The sequence below is a fragment of the Cherax quadricarinatus genome, chromosome 34, assembly GCF_038502225.1.
Source record: "Cherax quadricarinatus isolate ZL_2023a chromosome 34, ASM3850222v1, whole genome shotgun sequence".
Classification (NCBI taxonomy): domain Eukaryota; kingdom Metazoa; phylum Arthropoda; class Malacostraca; order Decapoda; family Parastacidae; genus Cherax; species Cherax quadricarinatus.
The window spans coordinates 18639250-18660580 of record NC_091325.1 but is presented as its reverse complement, the minus strand read 5'-3'; positions in this window follow the sequence as shown (position 1 = coordinate 18660580).

Sequence of the window (21331 nt, the reverse complement as noted above, 5' to 3'; positions counted from 1 at the left end):
GTTTCTGTCTCCCATCTCTGGAACATCCTGTCTTTGTCCACCTTGTCATTCCTCGCAGTATTTTATTTGTCATCATATCTTCCCTAACCCTCCTGTCCTCCAGTGTCGACAAACCGATTTTATGTGTACTCAACTAATTGTGGTTGCAGGGGTCAAGACTCAGCTCGTGTGTGTGTGTGTGTGTGTGTGTGTGTGTGTGTGTGTGTGTTACCAGTTGTCAAAGGCACTTGTTGATAGACCCCTGACCTGTTATGCATGTATGTGTACGCGCGAGTGAATGTATGTGAGTGCTTGTGTCTGGCATTGTTGGTTCCTAGCCTCTCCCACCCCATCGTAAAACTCATTAAATTTTCACTCGCACTACAACATCAAAGCTAAATGCGGTATTGCCACAAGTTGATTCCTGGAATTCTCTCCGCATCTCCTGTAACGAATTTCTTAAGTAAGAAAACTTTTTCCTTTAACAAATCTTCCCCAAACTATAACACTATTGACATTTTATCGGGAATTCTGGAGAAGTTTCTCACAGCTTCACAGCCTCATCATCTTGCCCAGATCAGAGGCCTGGTCTTGGACCGGGCTGCGGGGGCGTTGATCCCCGGAATACCATCCAGGTAGACTCCTGATAGGTAGACCGATAGGAAATACATAGTCTTTCCCAACAACTCAATTGCCAAACACTTCTCCAATGTCGATTTCTGCAAACTCAGCATTGCCACCATTGTTTTTAGTATAATAAAAATGTTGCTGTACAGAAATACCACTAACATAATGTAACTACTGCTATGGTATAAACAACCTCATTTAACACATGTGACAAAAATCTAAGCAGGTGAAACATTCACAGAACTCCACAGATGTCATAGCATCAATACACCAGAGGACATAACAGCCTTAGCAGCGCTTACGTACACCTTAATTTCCACAACCACATGATAAACCAGAATACGGACTTCTGCTGCTTACCTGAACCTAGTTCCAGAGAACTACCGAAATGCTTGTGAATTAATGTGACCTGACGTGCATACCTGTTGTTCCTCACCTCACCACTACTCGCTATTTATGCTCAATTTCTCTCACCACGTTTATCTGTTTGTAATATGATAAAACCCACTGAGTGAGCGAAACGTTGTTAATAAAGAATTCTGTACTGTATTTGTTTATTTTTACCGCATTTGAATTTCGGCTGTTGTTACTGTACCTCAGCTCGTATCGAAGTCCAACTCTTATCAAAGGTATTTTGCTACTTTCCTCCTCCAGGATGCAGCTCGAAGCAGTCGGCTGATACACTCGTACTCTAGTAGCCACTTATTGAACAATATTTCCAGTTTATTTAAATCTTCGTACAGTCTCTGTCATTTTCACTTCTCACTGTTCTCATCATTTGCACTTCAACAGCGAGAAATGAAATATAGGGATGTATGTCCCCTCGTCGGTCGTTTCTTATATCAGAAAGAGAATGAGTCTTAATACTGATCATTGGAATATTCTTGTTAATCTTTCCAAGTTCGATTATCCATCTCTCTTTTCTTCGCTTGTCATCTGTTCTTTAGGTAGTGTGACATGGGCCACCACAGCACTTGTTACCTCTGCCAGTTCTTCGAGGTTATGGCTCATCTTCCAAAAGTTTCATACTATACAGTGTGTCCGACCCCTTCTTGTTTCATCTCTTCGATTCTCTCATAAAACTTCCGTAATCTGGCATCTGTAACTCCTTTTCATTTTCTATAATAAACTTCTTCTCCACAGTTATTCGGTTATTCTCTTCCTGGTCATCATTTCAATACTTTGCATAGTGTTTATGCCAGTGAAATTAATCTGTAATTTTAGTTCCTTCTGTTTGTCTCCATGTTTATATATTGATGCCAGATATGCAGTGTTCCAGCAGCTCAAAAGTCTCCAGTGACTTGTATTATGTACATTGTCTTTTCGGTACCCATGGTAATACATTCTGTTCCCATAGATTTTCTTATCTTTACACCTGTGTACCGGCGCTTCTTTCTCAGTGCTTTGATGCTGAACAAATTTTCTCTCCATTTTGTTGTTGGTCACTAAGCTTCAGTGAAGAGTAATTGGAAATCTCTATTCATCTCCTCACATATTTCAGTAGTTTGCTCTGAATGTTCCCTCATCCTCTTTGTCATATTATCTGGTTCATTATCATATATTTTTTTCATTCACGTGCAGACATTGTTCATAAATAACACTTTGAAAAAGAAATTTGTGAATTGATGATGGTTCAGGGATTATCGAAAGTCGTCTAATGCTTCCTCTCCCAAGTGTGGCTCATTTGTGAATTATTTCAGCCACGACGTTTAACTCTCATGCTTGTAGACGTAGAGTACTTTGTTTGCACTTGGGTCGAATCTATGTCATTCTCACAGTGGTTACAGGAACTAACATATGCAGTGCAATAGCAGAAATAATGAAAAGTATTGCTATAGAACACTCTAGACAGTCTCATTATTGTCCTCTAACAGCATGACCTGAACCTTTTCGAAACTCAATTTTTTTTATGAAACACTCAATTCAATTCACTCTGGAAAATAAACAGGACAACTCTTTACATTTTATTGAGGTTAAAATTCTCACAATCAAACACACGAAAAAGAATGAATTTAAGCAGTTCTTCTCCCACCATGAAGGGCATGAAGCATGTGGTTATCGTAATTTTCCTACGTGCCTATAGAATCGGCAGTCCAGAATTTGTCGGCTTGGAATTTAATAAAATACCCAATACCTCCATGAAACTTAAATTTCCATCTTACCGTCAAAGCAAAGCACCAGAACCGACAGCACAACAAACAACCAGCAACTCGTCATTCCAGCTGGTGACTCAGTCAACCAAATTTCCCACATTCTTGAACAATGTAACATCAACAGTGCAGTGGTCGCTCTAAAACCATTTGGGATATTACCAGACCCGCATTGTGCAACCATATAGATATTGAAGCATGCGTCTACAGAATTTCCTGTGATGGGTGTGATGGAGCTTACATTGTTGAGACTGCACGGGGCCTTCACACAAGAATACTGGGACACAAACACATCTTCAAGACACACAAGCAGAACTACGAAAAACATGCACGTGAAGTAGAATTGACAACGGCTGAAACGATTATTAAGAGACAAATAGGACAAGACAATCTTTAGAGGTTGCACACTTCCCATACCATCCAACAAAGCCAAAAAGCATCGCGAACATCCAGCTAAAATCTCCATTTTTTTAACTTCAAAAAAATAGTGTGCGCAGCTGACACAAAAACCTGACAACTTCACTTAGCCATCCGATACCTGACAATGCCTACCTTCCCCTCAGCTTGTTTGCATATATTGTCATGTCCCATGTGCCAAGTATTAACATTATAAAGCCCATCTGTGGGCGAAACGTTGTACTCAAAAAGGTTTTGTCTGCAAGTTGAATCCTTTTACAAATCCTGGTATGTGTGTGTGAAGAACGCCAAAAAATGACTATTGTGCAACATTAGAATATTGTACTGATAAAGTGTCTCGCTTGTGGAGAACTTTGGATTGACAAATACTATATGAACAAAACGATTCCCAATAAAATGTTAGTGTTACACGAGTCTTTTTACATTTTAGACTTGTTTCTCTTCTTACTCTTGCATATTCATCCCTGGCTCCCTGACATACTGTTAGGTTTTCTATCGTTCTTTATGCTGTGTGTGTGTGTGTGTATGTGTGTGTATGTGTGTGTGTATATATGTGTATGTGTACTCACCTATTTGTGGTTTCAGGGGTCGAGTCTTAGCTCCTGGTTTTGTGTGTGTGTGTGTGCGTGCGTGTGTGTGTGTGCGCGCGTGTGTGTTGAATTTGGTTGAGAACACGAGGTAACTGCCTCCTGCCACAGGCTTCTTTGCATATTCATCGTCATTGCATTTAGCTACCATAACCTGAGATATATAAGAAATTTTTGTATTTCCTGTTTGGTAGAAGGGTTTATGAGAGAGTGCCTTTGTATGCAGGTGGCTGTACGAATGTATACAGGTAAATCAACAGAATACTTACTAATGAACAGAATACTGGGCGGGGACTCCAATCGTGGTCATTGTACCTAGCAGGCCCATCACTGTAACCACTCACCACGGACCTCTTACAGCTAGCCCAACTTATCTTAGGTTAACATATATTATGTTCTTGAAGGTAAGTTACATTTCATTAAGGTTCAAAACTTATGACACTTCCTTAGGGAGGTGTGGCAACGCTATCCATCACCACTAAAATGACATAGGTGCTGGGGACTGACATAGGTGCTGGGAACTGCGATAGGTGCTGGGGACTGACATAGGTGCTGGGAACTGCGATAGGTGCTGGGGACTGACGTAGGTGCTGGGGACTGACGTAGGTGCTGGGGACTGGCATAGGTGCTGGGGACTGGCATAGGTGCTGGGGACTGGCATAGGTGCTGGGAACTGCGATAGGTGCTGGGGACTGACATAGGTGCTGGGAACTGCGATAGGTGCTGGGGACTGACGTAGGTGCTGGGGACTGACGTAGGTGCTGGGGACTGGCATAGGTGCTGGGGACTGGCATAGGTGCTGGGGACTGCAATAGGTGCTGGGGACTGACATAGTTGCTGAGGACTGACATTGGTGCTGGGAACTGCGATAGGTGCTGGGGACTGACATAGGTGCTGGGAACTGCGATAGGTGCTGGGGACTGACATAGGTGCTGGGAACTGCGATAGGTGCTGGGGACTGACGTAGGTGCTGGGGACTGGCATAGGTGCTGGGGACTGACATAGGTGCTGGGGACTGACATTGGTGCTGGGAACTGCAATAGGTGCTGGGGACTGACATAGGTGCTGGGGACTGACATTGGTGCTGGGAACTGCAATAGGTGCTGGGGACTGACATAGGTGCTGGGAACTGACATAGGTGCTGGGGACTGACATAGGTGCTGGGGACTGGCATAGGTGCTGGGGACTGGCATAGGTGCTGGGAACTGCGATAGGTGCTGGGGACTGACATAGGTGCTGGGAACTGCGATAGGTGCTGGGGACTGACGTAGGTGCTGGGGACTGACGTAGGTGCTGGGTAATGGCATAGGTGCTGGGGACTGACATTGGTGCTGGGAACTGCAATAGGTGCTGGGGACTGACATAGGTGCTGAGGACTGACATTGGTGCTGGGAACTGCGATAGGTGCTGGGGACTGACATAGGTGCTGGGAACTGCGATAGGTGCTGGGGACTGACATAGGTGCTGGGAACTGCGATAGGTGCTGGGGACTGACGTAGGTGCTGGGGACTGGCATAGGTGCTGGGGACTGACATAGGTGCTGGGGACTGACATTGGTGCTGGGAACTGCAATAGGTGCTGGGGACTGACATAGGTGCTGGGGACTGACATTGGTGCTGGGAACTGCAATAGGTGCTGGGGACTGACATAGGTGCTGGGAACTGACATAGGTGCTGGGGACTGACATAGGTGCTGGGGACTGACATAGGTGCTGGGGGCTGACATAGGTGCTGGGAACTTACATAGGTGCTGGGGACTGACATAGGTGCTGGGAACTGCGATAGGTGCTGGGGACTGACATAGGTGCTGGGGACTGACATAGGTGCTGGGGACTGACATAGGTGCTGGGGACTGGCATAGGTGCTGGGGGCTGACATAGGTGCTGGGGGCTGACATAGGTGCTGGGAACTTACATAGGTGCTGGGGACTGACATAGGTGCTGGGGACTGACATAGGTGCTGGGGACTGACATAGGTGCTGGGGACTGACATAGGTGCTGGGGACTGACATAGGTGCTGGGAACTGACATAGGTGCTGGAGACTGACATTGGTGCTGGGAACTGACATAGGTGCTGGAGACTGACATAGGTGCTGGGGACTGACATAGATGCTGGGGACTGACATAGGTGCTGGGGACTGACATAGGTGCTGGGGACTGACATAGGTGCTACTTTCACTTAGGTCACACTACACATACATGTACGGGTATAATATATAATATTATATATACATACCACTCTGGGTTTTCTTAAATTTCTTAATAGTTCTTGTTATTGTTTATTTCCTCATATCTCCATGAAGAAGTGGAACAGAATTCTTCCTCCGTAGGCCATGCATGTTGTAAGAGGTGATTAAAATGCCGGGAGCAACGGGTTAGCAGCCTTTTCTCCTGTATACATTACTAAATTTAAAAAAGAGAAACTTTAGTTTTTTTATTTAGGTTACCCTGCCTCGGTGGGATATGGCCGGTTCGTTAAAACATATATGTCGTGCCGAATAGGTAAAACTGGTCAATTACCTAGAACTTATTTAAAATTAAGTCCTTTCTAAAATTTTCTCTTATATGTTTAAAGGTATATATATTTTTTTATTTATGTTAACGTAAAAATTAATAATTTTGTACCAAAAGTACCTTAGAAAACTTGCCTAACTTTATTATAACAAGTGCAATTTAATTTAGCCTAATCCAACTAAATATATTTTAGATAAGTTTACAATAATTTAATAATAAACACAATGAAATATATTTTTTTTCGTTAAGTTCAGAATGATTTTTGCGAAATTATTGCATACACAAATTTTCGCTTACTTTATTCGGCAAGAAGAGCGTTGCTATTTAAGCCAAAAATCACAAGTTTTACCTATTCGGCACGACATATATGCCTGGAAATGATAAGGGTATAATACAACGTAAGAGTAGCTCCTGTTCCATTCCCTGAGAGATGTAGCATATTTCTTTTGTCATATTTGGCAGATATTTTTGAAGGATGTGATAGATTTTTATGAAGTATGTGGCATATAGTGTGATATAAATAATACATAACGAAAGCAAACTGAAGATAGAAAAAGTGGGTGGGAGGCGATAACATTGTGAGTGTTGCCTCGCTCCCTCTATTATTGAATTCTTGACATTATCTCTCAGCTGTGTATGTACGTGTCTTCCTGTGTCCTTGTCTTCTCTTGTCCTTTTCTTCTTTCCGTGCTATCTTGGCGTCTTACCTGTGTTCTGTTTGTGCTCTTCCCGTGACATGTTCGTGTCATACCCGTGTTCTGTTCGAGTCTTACCCGTGTTCTGTTCGTGTCTTACCCGTGTTCTGTTCGTGTCTTACCCGTGTTCTGTTCGTGTCTTACTCGTGTTCTGTTCGTGTCTTACTCGTGTTCTGTTCATGTCTTACCCGTGTTCTGTTCGTGACTTACCCGTGTTTTGTTCGAGTCTTACCCGTGTTCTGTTCGTGTCTTACTCGTGTTCTGTTCGTGTCTTACTCGTGTTCTGTTCATGTCTTACCCGTGTTCTGTTCGTGTCTTACCCGTGTTTTGTTCGAGTCTTACCCGTGTTCTGTTCGTGTCTTACCCGTGTTATGTTCGAGTCTTACCCGTGTTCTGTTCGAGTCTTACCCGTGTTCTGTTCGTGTCTTACCCGTGTTCTGTTCGTGTCTTACCCGTGTTCTGTTCGTGTCTTACCCGTGTTCTGTTCGTGTCTTACCCGTGTTCTGTTCGTGTCTTACCCGTGTTCTGTTCGTGTCTTACCCGTGTTCTGTTCGTGTCTTACCCGTGTTCTGTTCGTGTCTTACTCGTGTTCTGTTCGTGTCTTACTCGTGTTCTGTTCATGTCTTACCCGTGTTCTGTTCGTGTCTTACCCGTGTTTTGTTCGAGTCTTACCCGTGTTCTGTTCGTGTCTTACCCGTGTTATGTTCGAGTCTTACCCGTGTTCTGTTCGAGTCTTACCCGTGTTCTGTTCGTGTCTTACCCGTGTTCTGTCCGCGTCTTACCCGTGTTCTGTTCGTGTCTTACCCGTGTTCTGTCCGCGTCTTACCCGTGTTCTGTTCGTGTCTTACCCGTATTCTGTTCGTATCTTCAACGTGTTCTGTTCGTGTTCTGGTGTTGTCCTTCCTGTGTCCTTTTTCTTTCTCTGTTTAACTCTTGTTTACCTTTCCTTCCCCATCACAGTCGCTGTCATCATTCCTGTCTCTCATATCTCCTTCATTATCAACCTCCTTATCTCTTCCTCTGCCTTTTACACATTCATGTTTCCCTCTTGACGCTACTGAAGTCACACAGCTCAGGCTGACATTACTGAAGTCAGCTAGCTCAGGTTGACACTACTGAAGTCACCCAGCTCAGGCTGACATTACCGAAGTCAGCTAGCTCAGGTTGACACTACTGAAGTCAGCCAGCTCAGGTTGACACTACTGAAGTCAGCAAGCTCAGGTTGACACTACTGAAGTCAGCCAGCTCAGGTTGACACTACTGAAGTCAGCTAGCTCAGGTTGACACTACTGAAGTCAGCCAGCTCAGGCTGACAGTTCAGCACTGTGTGAACCATCCTGTGTGATACAGCAATATGAGAGGGAAACATTGGTAATTTTTACTGTAAAATAAGTCACGATACATGTCTTATGGCATTTATTAAAACGACGTTTCTTCCACCAGAAACTTTATCATTCTATGAACTGATAAAGTCGCTGGTGGGCGAAACGTCTTCCCAATAAATGCCATGTACCGTATACTGTGTCTTACTGACATGTCGCAATATTTCGCCACTGATACAGTGGGAAGAAAAGCTAGGTATGTATACGTATCATATACATACCTTGTGTTCCCACACTGGGCGTCTTTCCTTAAGACACCTGCCGTTCCTGTTCACCTAGCAGTCGACTGATGTGGGTCGCATCCTAAGGACGAAACCTAAGTTGCCCGAAATGCTCTGCATAAAAAGGAGCTTTCTATACAGTATGTCACTGATGTCAACTAGATCTGTATAATTTGTATCATGTACTTGTAGAAATAATTAATTATTATTATTATTATTATTATTATTATTATTATTATTATTATTATTATTATTATTATTATGTAGAGTAACAGCACACTGCTGATGTATTCAGCTTTACAAAAATAATAAAACCTCGTGTAGTTAATTACGTCAGGGGAGTGAACAGTGAATAACAAAACACCTGGAGGTTAACACTGACATGAAGGAATGTGAACTGAGTTATGGAGGTCACCTGTGGCTCTCATCAAACGTGATTCTTCATCCTCGGCACTCCTGACCTTCTAGTAAAGTCAAGTGCCAGGCACTCTGATCCATATAAAGATTACCTGTGTGTGCGTGAAGCACTGTCGTAGCCCAGGGTAATCTGGGAGAGAAGGACCGGGAGACGGGGGTGTAATGGGTAAAGAGTACAGGGGAGGGTAACAAGTAGAGAGTACCGGGGAGGTTAACAGGTAGAGAGTACAGGGGGAGGGTAACAGGTAGAGAGTACAGGGGAGGGTAACAGGTAGAGAGTACCGGGGAGGTTAACAGGTAGAGAGTACAGGGGAGGGTAACAGGTAGAGAGTACCGGGGAGGTTAACAGGTAGAGAGTACCGGGGAGGGTAACAGGTAGAGAGTACCGGGGAGGGTAACAGGTAGAGAGTACCGGGGAGGGTAACAGGTAGAGAGTACAGGGGAGGGTAACAGGTAGAGAGTACAGGGGGAGGGTAACAGATAGAGAGTACAGGGGAGGGTAACAGGTAGAGAGTACCGGGGAGGTTAACAGGTAGAGAGTACCGGGGAGGGTAACAGGTAGAGAGTACCGGGGAGGGTAACAGGTAGAGAGTACCGGGGAGGGTAACAGGTAGAGAGTACAGGGGAGGGTAACAGGTAGAGAGTACAGGGGGAGGGTAACAGATAGAGAGTACAGGGGAGGGTAACAGGTAGAGAGTACAGGGGGGTAACAGGTAGAGAGTACAGGGGAGGGTCACAGGTACAGAGTACAGGGGGGTAACAGGTAGAGAGTACAGGGGGAGGGTAACAGGTAGAGAGTAAAGGGGGAGGGTAACAGGTAGAGAGTACCGGGGAGGTTAACAGGTAGAGAGTACAGGGGAGGGTAACAGGTAGAGAGTACAGGGGAGGGTAACAGGTAGAGAGTACAGGGGAGGGTAACAGGTAGAGAGTACAGGGGAGGGTAACAGGTAGAGAGTACAGGGGGAGGGTAACAGGTAGAGAGTACAGGGGGAGGGTAACAGGTAGAGAGTACAGGGGGAGGGTAACAGGTAGAGAGTACAGGGGGAGGGTAACAGGTAGAGAGTACCGGGGGAGGGTAACAGGTAGAGAGTACAGGGGAGGGTAACAGGTAGAGAGTACAGGGGGAGGGTAACAGGTAGAGAGTACAGGGGAGGGTAACAGGTAGAGAGTACAGGGGGGTAACAGGTAGAGAGTACAGGGGGAGGGTAACAGGTAGAGAGTACAGGGGGAGGGTAACAGGTAGAGAGTACAGGGGGAGGGTAACAGGTAGAGAGTACAGGGGGAGGGTAACAGGTAGAGAGTACAGGGGGAGGGTAACAGGTAGAGAGTACAGGGGGAGGGTAACAGGTAGAGAGTACAGGGGGAGGGTAACAGGTAGAGAGTACCGGGGGAGGGAAACAGGTAGAGAGTACAGGGGGAGGGTAACAGGTAGAGAGTACAGGGGGAGGGTAACAGGTAGAGAGTACAGGGGGAGGGTAACAGGTCGAGAGTACAGGGGGAGGGTAACAGGTAGAGAGTACAGGGGGAGGGTAACAGGTAGAGAGTACAGGGGGAGGGTAACAGGTAGAGAGTAAAGGGGGAGGGTAACAGGTAGAGAGTACAGGGGAGGGTAACAGGTAGAGAGTACAGGGGGAGGGTAACAGGTAGAGAGTACAGGGGGAGGGTAACAGGTAGAGAGTACAGGGGAGGGTAACAGGTAGAGAGTACAGGGGGAGGGTAACAGGTAGAGAGTACAGGGGGAGGGTAACAGGTAGAGAGTACAGGGGAGGGTAACAGGTAGAGAGTACAGGGGGAGGGTAACAGGTAGAGAGTACAGGGGGAGGGTAACAGGTAGAGAGTACAGGGGTGGGTAACAGGTAGAGAGTACAGGGGGGTAACAGGTAGAGAGTACAGGGGAGGGTAACAGGTAGAGAGTACAGGGGGAGGGTAACAGGTAGAGAGTACAGGGGGAGGGTAACAGGTAGAGAGTACAGGGGAGGGTAACAGGTAGAGAGTACAAGGGGATCAGAAGAGATACGAAGAGTAACCAAGGCGGGGAGACGATGAGTGGAATTAGATAGACGAAGAGGGAGGAGGATGAGACTTAGACAAGAGATGGAGAAGAAAAGATGGAGGTAGTAAGTGAGGCAGTAGAGCAAAACAGAGGAAGTACAACTCTATACAAAGAATAAAAAAATCATAATATTGTGGCTGGAACCATTCACCAAAAACCCGCACTGAGGACAGAAACCTTATGACGACGTTTCGATCCCTCCTGGACCATTGTCAAGTGATTGTAGAGTGATGGTTTAGCTTCTAAGGTTTAAATAATGAGATATTACAAGACCCAATGGAAATAAGTCAATTTTGTCTGACCTCTTTTGGGGGCTATCCTGGGTAATTTACACTACGTATGATAATTGTACTTATGTGTACCTGTGACTAAACAAACTTAGTTACTCTAAGAATAAACCACGACTGTTCATAGTTTTACTCATGAAGTTTAAAGCCTATCGGCTATACGAAGGTCATTAAGACTGAAAGTTACAGGTACACCACCACTACTGGTTTATAAAACCGACTAGTTGAAGAATAAAACACTTATATTGAGGAAACGTTTCTCCAGACAGTGGCTTCATCAGTCCAATACAGCGAAGGACGGTCGAAGAGGAGGAGGAGTTTGAGGTAATCAGTCCCTCAGCCTGGAGTCGATGTACTCTGTCCATCAATCTTGTACTGAACACATCGACTCCAGGCTGAGGGACTGATTACCTCAAACTCCTCCTCTTCTTCGACCGTTCTTCTTTGTGCTGGACTGAAGGAGCCACTGGCTGGCGAAACGTTTCTCAACTAAAGAATCCCAAACGTTGTACAAGTGTATCATTCTTCAACCTAAATATCAGGAATAAATTTAACTTGAGTGTATACATAAGCTCAAGTCGTAATGAATAATTATCAGTGAATAAACAGAAGAAAGGAAGGACACTCGAACCGTGGTCCTAACGTATATCAGGTCCAACGCGATACCTCCAAGCCACGAAGATTGCAGTAAGATTTTAAGTGTTTCACTGTTTCAGTGTTTCACAGGAAGAAATCCAAATATTCTTCCTTGAAGCCTTTTTATCCACTTCTCCGAGGCTATGGGTCCCACAATTTACACCAGAGGTGTAAATATATATATATATATATATATATATATATATATATATATATATATATATATATATATATATATATATATACACATATATATGCAAAACAACTATTGTGAAAGAGTAGTGAAGTTCCAAGCGCTTTCGTGACTACTCACATTGTCAAGGAACTACGAAAGTAGTACATCAAAGGAAGGCAATTTAAGGGCTTAGACCACACCTCACAGTCAACCCCCACAACAAAGAAACACCTGACGCGCGACAATACCGGACTCATAAGAAAAGAGGAACACTGAGTCAGGTACTGTCGCGCGTCAGGTGTTTCTTTGTTGTGGGGGTTGACTGTGAGGTGTAGTCTAAGCCTTTTAATTGTCTTCCTTTGATGTATTACTTTCATAGTTCCTTGACAATGTGAGTAGTCACGAAAGCGCTTGGAATTTCACTACTCTTTCACAGTGCTTGTTTTGCATATTTTAAAATCACCTGTTTACTGTGATCTTGTGTATAATATATATATATATATATATATATATATATATATATATATATATATATATATATATATATATATATATATATATACTAGTAGCGACCAGTGAAGAGGCGGGGCCAGGAGCTATGAATCAACCCCTGCAACCATGATTACGTGAGTAGACTATCAATTCATACATACCAAGAAAGATATTTTCAGAATATATACCAAGTAATGAATGAGGCAAGAGTCTGGTTGTTACTGAGGATCATCAAGAGTATATAGTTTATTGATCTGGTTGAGCACCTCCACCTGTTATACCCACAATGGTGTAAGACGTACGTATTGCACGGCCACGTGCTGCAGCTATACCATTTGTTCGTGGGTACAATAATATAAAATACTGCTCATTGTACTAGTACTCCAAACAGGGAGTAGAATGAAATTAGCCCAGTGTCATCCACACCATCATATGTCCCTGGGTAGCGAGTGCAACATCCAGTTCCACTGGATGCGCTACTCCTAAGGTTTGTATGGTCCAGTGGATTAAGGCGTCATGAGTTTTCGTCCACCATGAGGCAGGGCAAAGCAGCATGGGTTCGACTCCTGGGCTAGTCGCAGTGTTATATATATATATATATATATATCATGTATTATTTATCAATACTTTCATTGCGACGTGAAGGGGAGGGAATTTTCAAGTGACTTAAGCAAAATTTCATAAATTTTCCACTATTTAGAAATAGAAGACACAGGTTGTCCATTAAACCGTCAAATACTTGTTAGGATCAGCGTAATATTCGTTTTCTCTCCATAGAAAGAACTTGACTAAAATTTTACAGAATTCTGATATGTTCAATTTTTATTATCTCGCCTTCGACTGCATGCGAAAAATATATATTTAAAAATAAGCTGCTATTTTTGGCTTCCCTGGGTTATTAGTCTTCTTATAAAACATATTATTTTTTCCTTTTATTGCATGCTGAGTTAACCATGTCAAAATTTACGTAAAATAAAATAGCAAATTAAACAAACCAATCTAAGAAAACTGAAGTCAAATATTTTCCTTGGGGTTGTGTGGGAGGGGGAGGGGGAGGCGAATAAGGGAGGAAATGAAAGAGTAGGAGGGGGAAGGGAAGGGGGGAAGTGGAAGAGTAGGAAGGGGAGGTAGCATTGGAAGTGACCCCTTTTCCTTATTAGTATCCATCATGAGAGAGGTCGAGGGCTGGGTGGGAGGACTAGGCTGATACAAGATGCCGAGGGTCATTGAAGAGACAGCGGGGGACGCAACGTGCAGGAAATTGCATGATATCCTTTTTCGATATACTTGTTATTGAAAAAAATCATGAGGTCTCGGGAGTTTAAAGATTTATTCATGTGTATCCAGACTTGAAGGCCACGAGCGAAGCATTAGTAATGAACACACGTGAAAGTTGAGTTGATCGTTCACTGCGGTTTACAAAGATAAGTAATCAAGCACTAGGACGTATTTATTAGAAAACGTTTCGGTTCTGGGACCTTGATTACTTCCAGAAATGATCAAGGTCCCAGGACCGAGGCATTTCCAAGATATATGTCCCAGTGTCTCTGAGACTCATTTGTAACTATCAATTACCAATGTTTATACCAGACTTATCTCTAGTCCATCCCTGTAATAAGTTTGTTGGAAGTCAAATTGATTATTGTTCTTTTCTTGGATAAATGCTAACCCAAGCTAACCTCTATGGAATGGGAGGTAATCAGGTTTGGTGCAAGAAGGAGCAAGATAAATTCGATTCCTTTAATCAAGAGACCTTTAGTAGCATCAAGGTACCCACCCCCTTCCCCTGAAGGTCTTGAGGGCCAGGGAAACATAGCAAACTGCTGAGAGATTTGACTGAGAGTGGTACTAAACCACTAAGAATGGCAAGAGACTGCTGAGAGAAAGAGTAGTACTAGACCACTAAGTGACAAGAGACTGCTGACAGAGTGATACTAGACTACTGAGAGTGACAAGTGACTGGCTGAGAGAGTTAGTATTATAGACTACTATGAGTGACAAGAGATTGCTGAGAGAAAGGGGCACCAGATACGTGTCTGGTAAAAAAACAATTCATATCAATATAGCTGAGTGGTATCATTCTCAGATTTATGTCACGGAAGACTCTGCTTATGCATCAATGTTTTTTGAGAAAGTCAATTCCAATTTGGTGATGAGAAATATAATTCTGTTTATATATTTGTTCTTCGGTCGTGAGTTTCATAGCAAAAACATTTCAAAAGTGAAATAGAAAATGTTTTATATTGTAGCAATTATTATTATAATCATGGAGGAGCACTAAACCCGTAGGATTATACAGAATATTGTAGGAAAGGACAGGAGTCAGCACAGTGTGTCAGCACATGTGAGAGCTAAATCAAGATTTTGCAATGACGAACGAGCTTATTGGGCAGCGAAAAATATTATTATTATTATTTTTATAATTATTGTGGTTGCTATTATTATCACACCATTTATTAAACTGTCATAGTATCAAGCACACACATATTTCAGAACTTGGAACACAGCAGTTAATTAAATGACTAAGTTTTCCTGAGGTGAGATAATGTGGTTCAGCTTACGGTGTGTAACCTTGGTGAGTGTAGGGACTGTGTGTGTGTGTGTGTGTGTGTGTGTGTGTGTGTGTGTGTGTGTGTGTGTGTGTACTCACCTAATTGTGGTTGCTGTAGGAGTCGAGTCATAACTCCTGGCCCCACCTCTTCACTGGTCGTCACTAGGTCTACTCTCTCCCTGTTCCATGAGCTTTATCATACCTCTTCTTAAAGCTATGTATGGTTCCTGCTTCCACTACATCACTTTCCAGACTATTCCACTTCCTGACAACTCTATGACTGAAGAAATACTTCCTAACAGCCCTGTGAATCATCTGAGTTTTAAACTTCCAATTGTGACCCTTTGTTGTTGTGTCCCATCTCTGGAACATTCTGTCGTTACCCACCTTGTCGATTCCTCTCAGTATTTTATATGTCGTTATCATGTCCCCGCTCTGTGCGTGTGTGTGTGTGTGTGTGTGTGTGTGTGTAGTCAGTAGTATCCACAAGTGTGTGATCAATACTGCAATCAATGGTTGCAATGATTACAGTGGCTGAGGTAAGATGCTGCCAGCTGTGTTCATCCAATTCCTGTCCGGCTGCCTCCCTCTGGTCTTTCTGTCTTGTCTCTTTTCAGCTGGTTGTCTTCTCTTCTTCTGGTTCTGTTCTCTTATATTTTCCCATCTGTCCTATCTTTTCCCATCTATCCCTTCTCTTTTATCCACTTGGCCCTTTTCTCTAAACTTTTATTTATTTACGCATGGTTTTACAAGGTTAGACTAAGGTTCCTACCTTTATTCACAGCCTAGAAGCTATTATCTATATCAGTTCATTTGAAAGCTTTTTTATCATCGTGAGACATACAAATAGGGAACAGGATGAAGTTGGAACCATCAGTTTGTTAGCAGTTTCATTTGGTCAACTGACTTCATTTCTTTGATGTCATTATGCTGTACGAACATGTTCTAGAATCGGGTTATCATAGGAATAAATGATCTCGGATGAAGTGATGTCCTGGCCCTGTTCTTCTTGTCTCATCTTATCCGCCTCTGGACTTGTCCTCCTCTCTCTCCCTTCTAACCCTGTCCTCCTATTTCTCCCACCTAGTTCTGTCCTCCTGTCTCTTCAATCTGATCTTGTCCCTGTCTGTTCCATCTGGCAATGTCCTCCTGTCTCTCCCACCTGGCCCCGTTCTGTCTCTCCCACCTGCCTTGTCTTCCTGTCTCTCCCATCTGGTCCTGTCCTCTTTTTTCCTTTCTGTTAAGATTCACATTTTCCACTAACTGGTCCCTCTCGACCAGTCACTCTAGAAGGCAAATTATTTTCTTTCTCCCCATGAAGAATTGATGTTTTTTCTTCCGTTTGGAAACTCCCATATTTCTCCTTGGCAGAGAAGACACATGAGGCAGAATACATTTTCGTGTTGCTTTTCATAAGTTTTTTTTTATGCTCTCGAGGAAAAAAATAATTTACTTTTCTTAAATTAAATTTTACTGCCAGGAAAAGTGTTACACTGGGTGAGATATTTTCTGTTTGACAGGAAAATGCGAACTATGGCAAGAGGGGGAAATGAATCGTTAGAGAAGTGCAATGGCAACAAGTGGATGAATAAGACACATGTTCGACACCTCATCATCTCTGAGATACCCAAGAGTGCACATGTATCTTACGTATCTATATAACAAAATGACCACATGTGGAAGTATTGACAACGGGGTGCAACAACTACTACTTGCTCTGATACTGTCAGTTATATATATATATATATATATATATATATATATATATATATATATATATATATATATATATATATATATATATTATATATATATATATATATATTACTGTGTCAAATATACTGTGTCAGTTAAACATAACGTGTCAGTCATATGTACGTATTGCCAGAAAGACGGCATGATCTTTGCAAGTATTGCAAAGATCATGCAAAATAAGTAATAAAAATCTCTACCCAACAATATTAATAAATTATTCATATGGATTTATTTGCAAATGTTGAAGTTTAATGTAAATAATAAGGAAGAGAGATAAATCAAAGGTCACATGAGGAATATAGATTGTGAAGCAAAATATCAAAAGTGTCGAAGATAGAGAGGAATCTATGAATAAATTATATACCAAAGAGTTACTTTCAAAGAGGTTGGCTTAGTTTCTTTTCCTTATTTTTCCAGGATTTTCATTTGTAACTTGAGAACACCTAATCTGATCGGCTTGAAACTTTCAACACGTGTTTATTGTAACTAGGGGCAAGGTTCATGCAACTATCAGAATGAGAGGATGCCCTCTGCTCAGTTCTATATAAAGCATTCCCGAATTTGGTTTTCGTGGGATAACTAGAGAAAGCCTCTTCTGATCGGCTTCAAGTCTTCAATACTAGCGTGTCCTAACATCAACGGTATATATTACGTACAAGTTGATGAATTACGCAGATGTTCCAAATCTTGAGTATTTTTATTTTAAAGATATTTCACCAACCAGTGGCTTTTTAAGTTCAACTCAGAGCTTATTAATGTAGACAATAGAACATGAGGTGATCAGTCCTTCAGCTTTCATAGTGTTGAAACATGAAGACAGTAAAATATGAGGTGCTCAGTCCTGCTCACCCTTCACGGTGTTGAAACTGGAGACAGTAAAAGATGGAGCAATCAGTCCCTCAGCCTCTAAGGTGTTTACTATCTTAGTATTGATTAATCTAATACATCAAGACTTAGGTAGTGAACACGTTCAGGGATAAAGGAGTCTTGACATCTTCTGTCTCCAGTTAATAACCTCTGTTGAAGAATGTGGGAATCATTATTGAGGAAACGTTTCTTAGTAAAGATTGTGCAATGTTTTAAAAGTGTCTCGTTCATCAACTTGTCGCTTTTCTAAAGAATTTTTGCAAACAATGACTTCTGCATTAAAATGTAAAAGCCACTGGCTGGCGATACATCTCTAAAATTATGATACACAGTTATCTAATTCATCACTGAAGCATCCTTCTCAGAAAAAAAGTTGAGTTTCTTATCGCAGTGAGTTGGTACCAATTTATCAAATTTATTTTTTGTAAAATGTAACATATTTTAGTAAAATGGAATATGCTTTTGTAAAATGTACCATATATTTTTTGTAAAAAGATATTTAGAACAAATGCTTCAGGTTACGAGTACTTCCACAAAGAAATGGGTTGATTTACTGGGTCATAAGTCTAAGCAACTCTCTTGTACCCGTACTAATATCTCAGTACTTCACCTTGTTAGAAGTGTATCCAGGGTGTCAGTGAGCCACTGTTGTTTTAGTTAAGGCTTTCTCTTGTTTTCGCTTACGTTTATGGGGAAGCCCTGAGCCCATTATATACAGCAGCTGACAAATGGGTGGGAATCAGGTATGATCCAAGGAAGGGGATGATAGTTCAGATTTCTTGGCTTAGGAGCCTATCACCATCATTCCTTTTCAAAGGAGTGATCGAGGTTCAACTATTGGGATTGTTTTCTGCCTGTTGGTAGTCTCTTACTGCCACTCAGTGCTACTAGGGATCAGTGACAGTTCGGGGAATTAGAGGAACATTGTTGTTACACCGGTGAATTTGTAGACAAAACACTGCTATCCAACCTCAGCCCATTCCAGAGTCCAGCTCTAAGGCATTCTTCTACCCATGAGGATTCCACCCACAACAGTCGACCAACACCCACGTATTGTTTTACTGCTAGGTGAACAGAGGCCGCACTCTGAAGGGAACTTTGCTAATACATTTCTACACGACAAATCGCCGCAACTAAGATACAAGCCAAGTTTTATTTTTGGTGAGTGACAACGGAATTTACCTCAGTTCACCTTTGCAGCTGCAGCGGTCATTACGTTCACCAACTGTCTTAGTCCTGAGTTCGTTGTCTGCACAATTGGGCTCCCTTAATCTTCATCAATTTTCGTACATACAATATAGATTTGAAAATATTTACGTTCTGTTTATTTGTCATAATCGTATAGGCTAGTAACTAATTCTTAATACATCATGACGAAGCTTCTAAACGTGGTATGCTTAATCAGGAGAAAAAGATTAGTTACGTTCGTCTAAACAGTAGCTGAACGTGTCTGACACCGTGAATGTTATAGTGGTATCTGAACGATTGCAGTGAAGGCTAGATGTGCTTCAGTGGCTGGCTGGCTGCTAGACACGTCAGAGGGTTAGTGTTTAATAAGTCTTTATTGCACTATACACGGTGTATACCTAGAGTATACGTAGTGGGTGTTCCGGGGGCCAGCGCCCCCGAGGTCCGGTCCAGACTGTGTGTATGTAGTTTGTCTAAAAAATATAGTCATCTGTCTTAGCAAAGCTCTTGTACAAAACACTGGAAACTTAATATCGCCAAAGTATTAGTTAAATAGATTGTAGGCCATTAGAACACAGCTGTCAGGCGACGTCAGTGAAGATTTCATGCGTCACCGCCTACGCTACACCAGACCTCCACGCCATTATATTTATCCCTACTCGTTTTGTTTTGTCTCTGTGTTGGATTCATAAAACCCCTGGATAGTGAAACTTGTCCACAACAAAGTAGCCGCACGTTGAATATGAGTGTCTGTCGTGACGTGTGATGCCATTCTGGTACTGCCTCGAGTTTGGTCACAGATCTTTCAGGTATTAGCACTCGGAGAACCGCATACCCGCCAGTTCTTGCGCTGAATAACACACACGGGTTCATGACGTGTAATACAGTTCTTCCTCGATCCATTCGTCCAGCAGGATTGCAACTTTGATTACTAACCAAAATGTAGTTATCTAATTAGTAGAAAAAATTAAATCTGTAATAATGTTGGTAGAATTACCGACAATATGTTTGGTAAAAGGGCACAAGTGCAACTAATGTGACATTTTATTGAGGCAATGTTTCGCTCTCCAGGAGTAATAGCTTGAGAGCGAAACGTTGCCACAGTAAAATGTTACATTAGCTGCACTTGTGTCCTTCTACCTAACAAACTTAAGTCTTGTACTAAGACTCGCAATGAGCGAAACATTCTAGTTGAATATCAAGGAGCGATCTCTCCGGGGCGAAACGTTTATATGTTCAGGTGTCGCAACTGTTCTTCCCAGCTCCCAAAACTTCAAACAATATCCCTTACCATTGCTAACATAATGTATTGCAAAATTACCAACATTAACTACAGTAAAAATGCTAACAAACTACTGTAACATTGTTAATATTGTAACATTGTAACATTGTTGACATATACTGTACCATTGCTAACATACTTCTGTAACAATATTATCATTAACTTTTGTAACAATACTAACATTAACTTCTGTATCAACACTAACATTAACTTTTGTTACACTACTATTAACTTCTGTATCAATACTAACATTAACTTCTGTAACAATACTAACATTAACTTCTGTAACAATACTAACATTAACTTCTGTGACACTACTATTAACTTCTGTATCAATACTAACATTAACTTCTGTAACAATACTAACATTAACTTCTGTGACACTACTATTAACTTCTGTATCAATACTAACATTAACTTCTGTAACATTATTAACATTAACTTCTGTAACACTACTATTAACTTCTGAATCAATACTAACATTAACTTGTGTAACAATACTAACATCAAATATTGTAATTACCTTCACATGACCATCACTAACAAATTTCGTATCCAACAAGCGTCTGGAACTTGCTTGTTACATACAAGATTTTTGAATTATTTAGCAAGGCTTTTTCTAAGTTTATTCTTACAGTGTTATATTGCTTGTACAAGCACTTGTGGAAAGTGATCATGCAGGAGTGAGGCGAGGATTGGAATGTTGCTGGTTGTCTGGTTAACGTGGTCGCTGTTACGTTAATATGGAGGCTGTTTGGTTAATGCGGTGGCTGTTTGGTTAACGTGGTGGCTCTTTGGTTAATGTGTTGGTTGTTTTGTTAATGTGGTGACTGTTTATTTAGCGTGGTAGCTGTTTGGTTCATGTGGTGGCTGTTTGGCTAACGTGGTAGCTGTTTGGTTAAAGTGGTAGCTGTTTGGTTCATGTGGTGGCTGTTTGGTTAACGTGGTAGCTGTTTGGTTAACGTGGTAGCTGTTTGGTTCATGTGGTGGCTGTTTGGTTAACGTGGTAGCTGTTTGGTTAACGTGGTGGCTGTTTGGTTAACGTGGTGGCTGTTTGG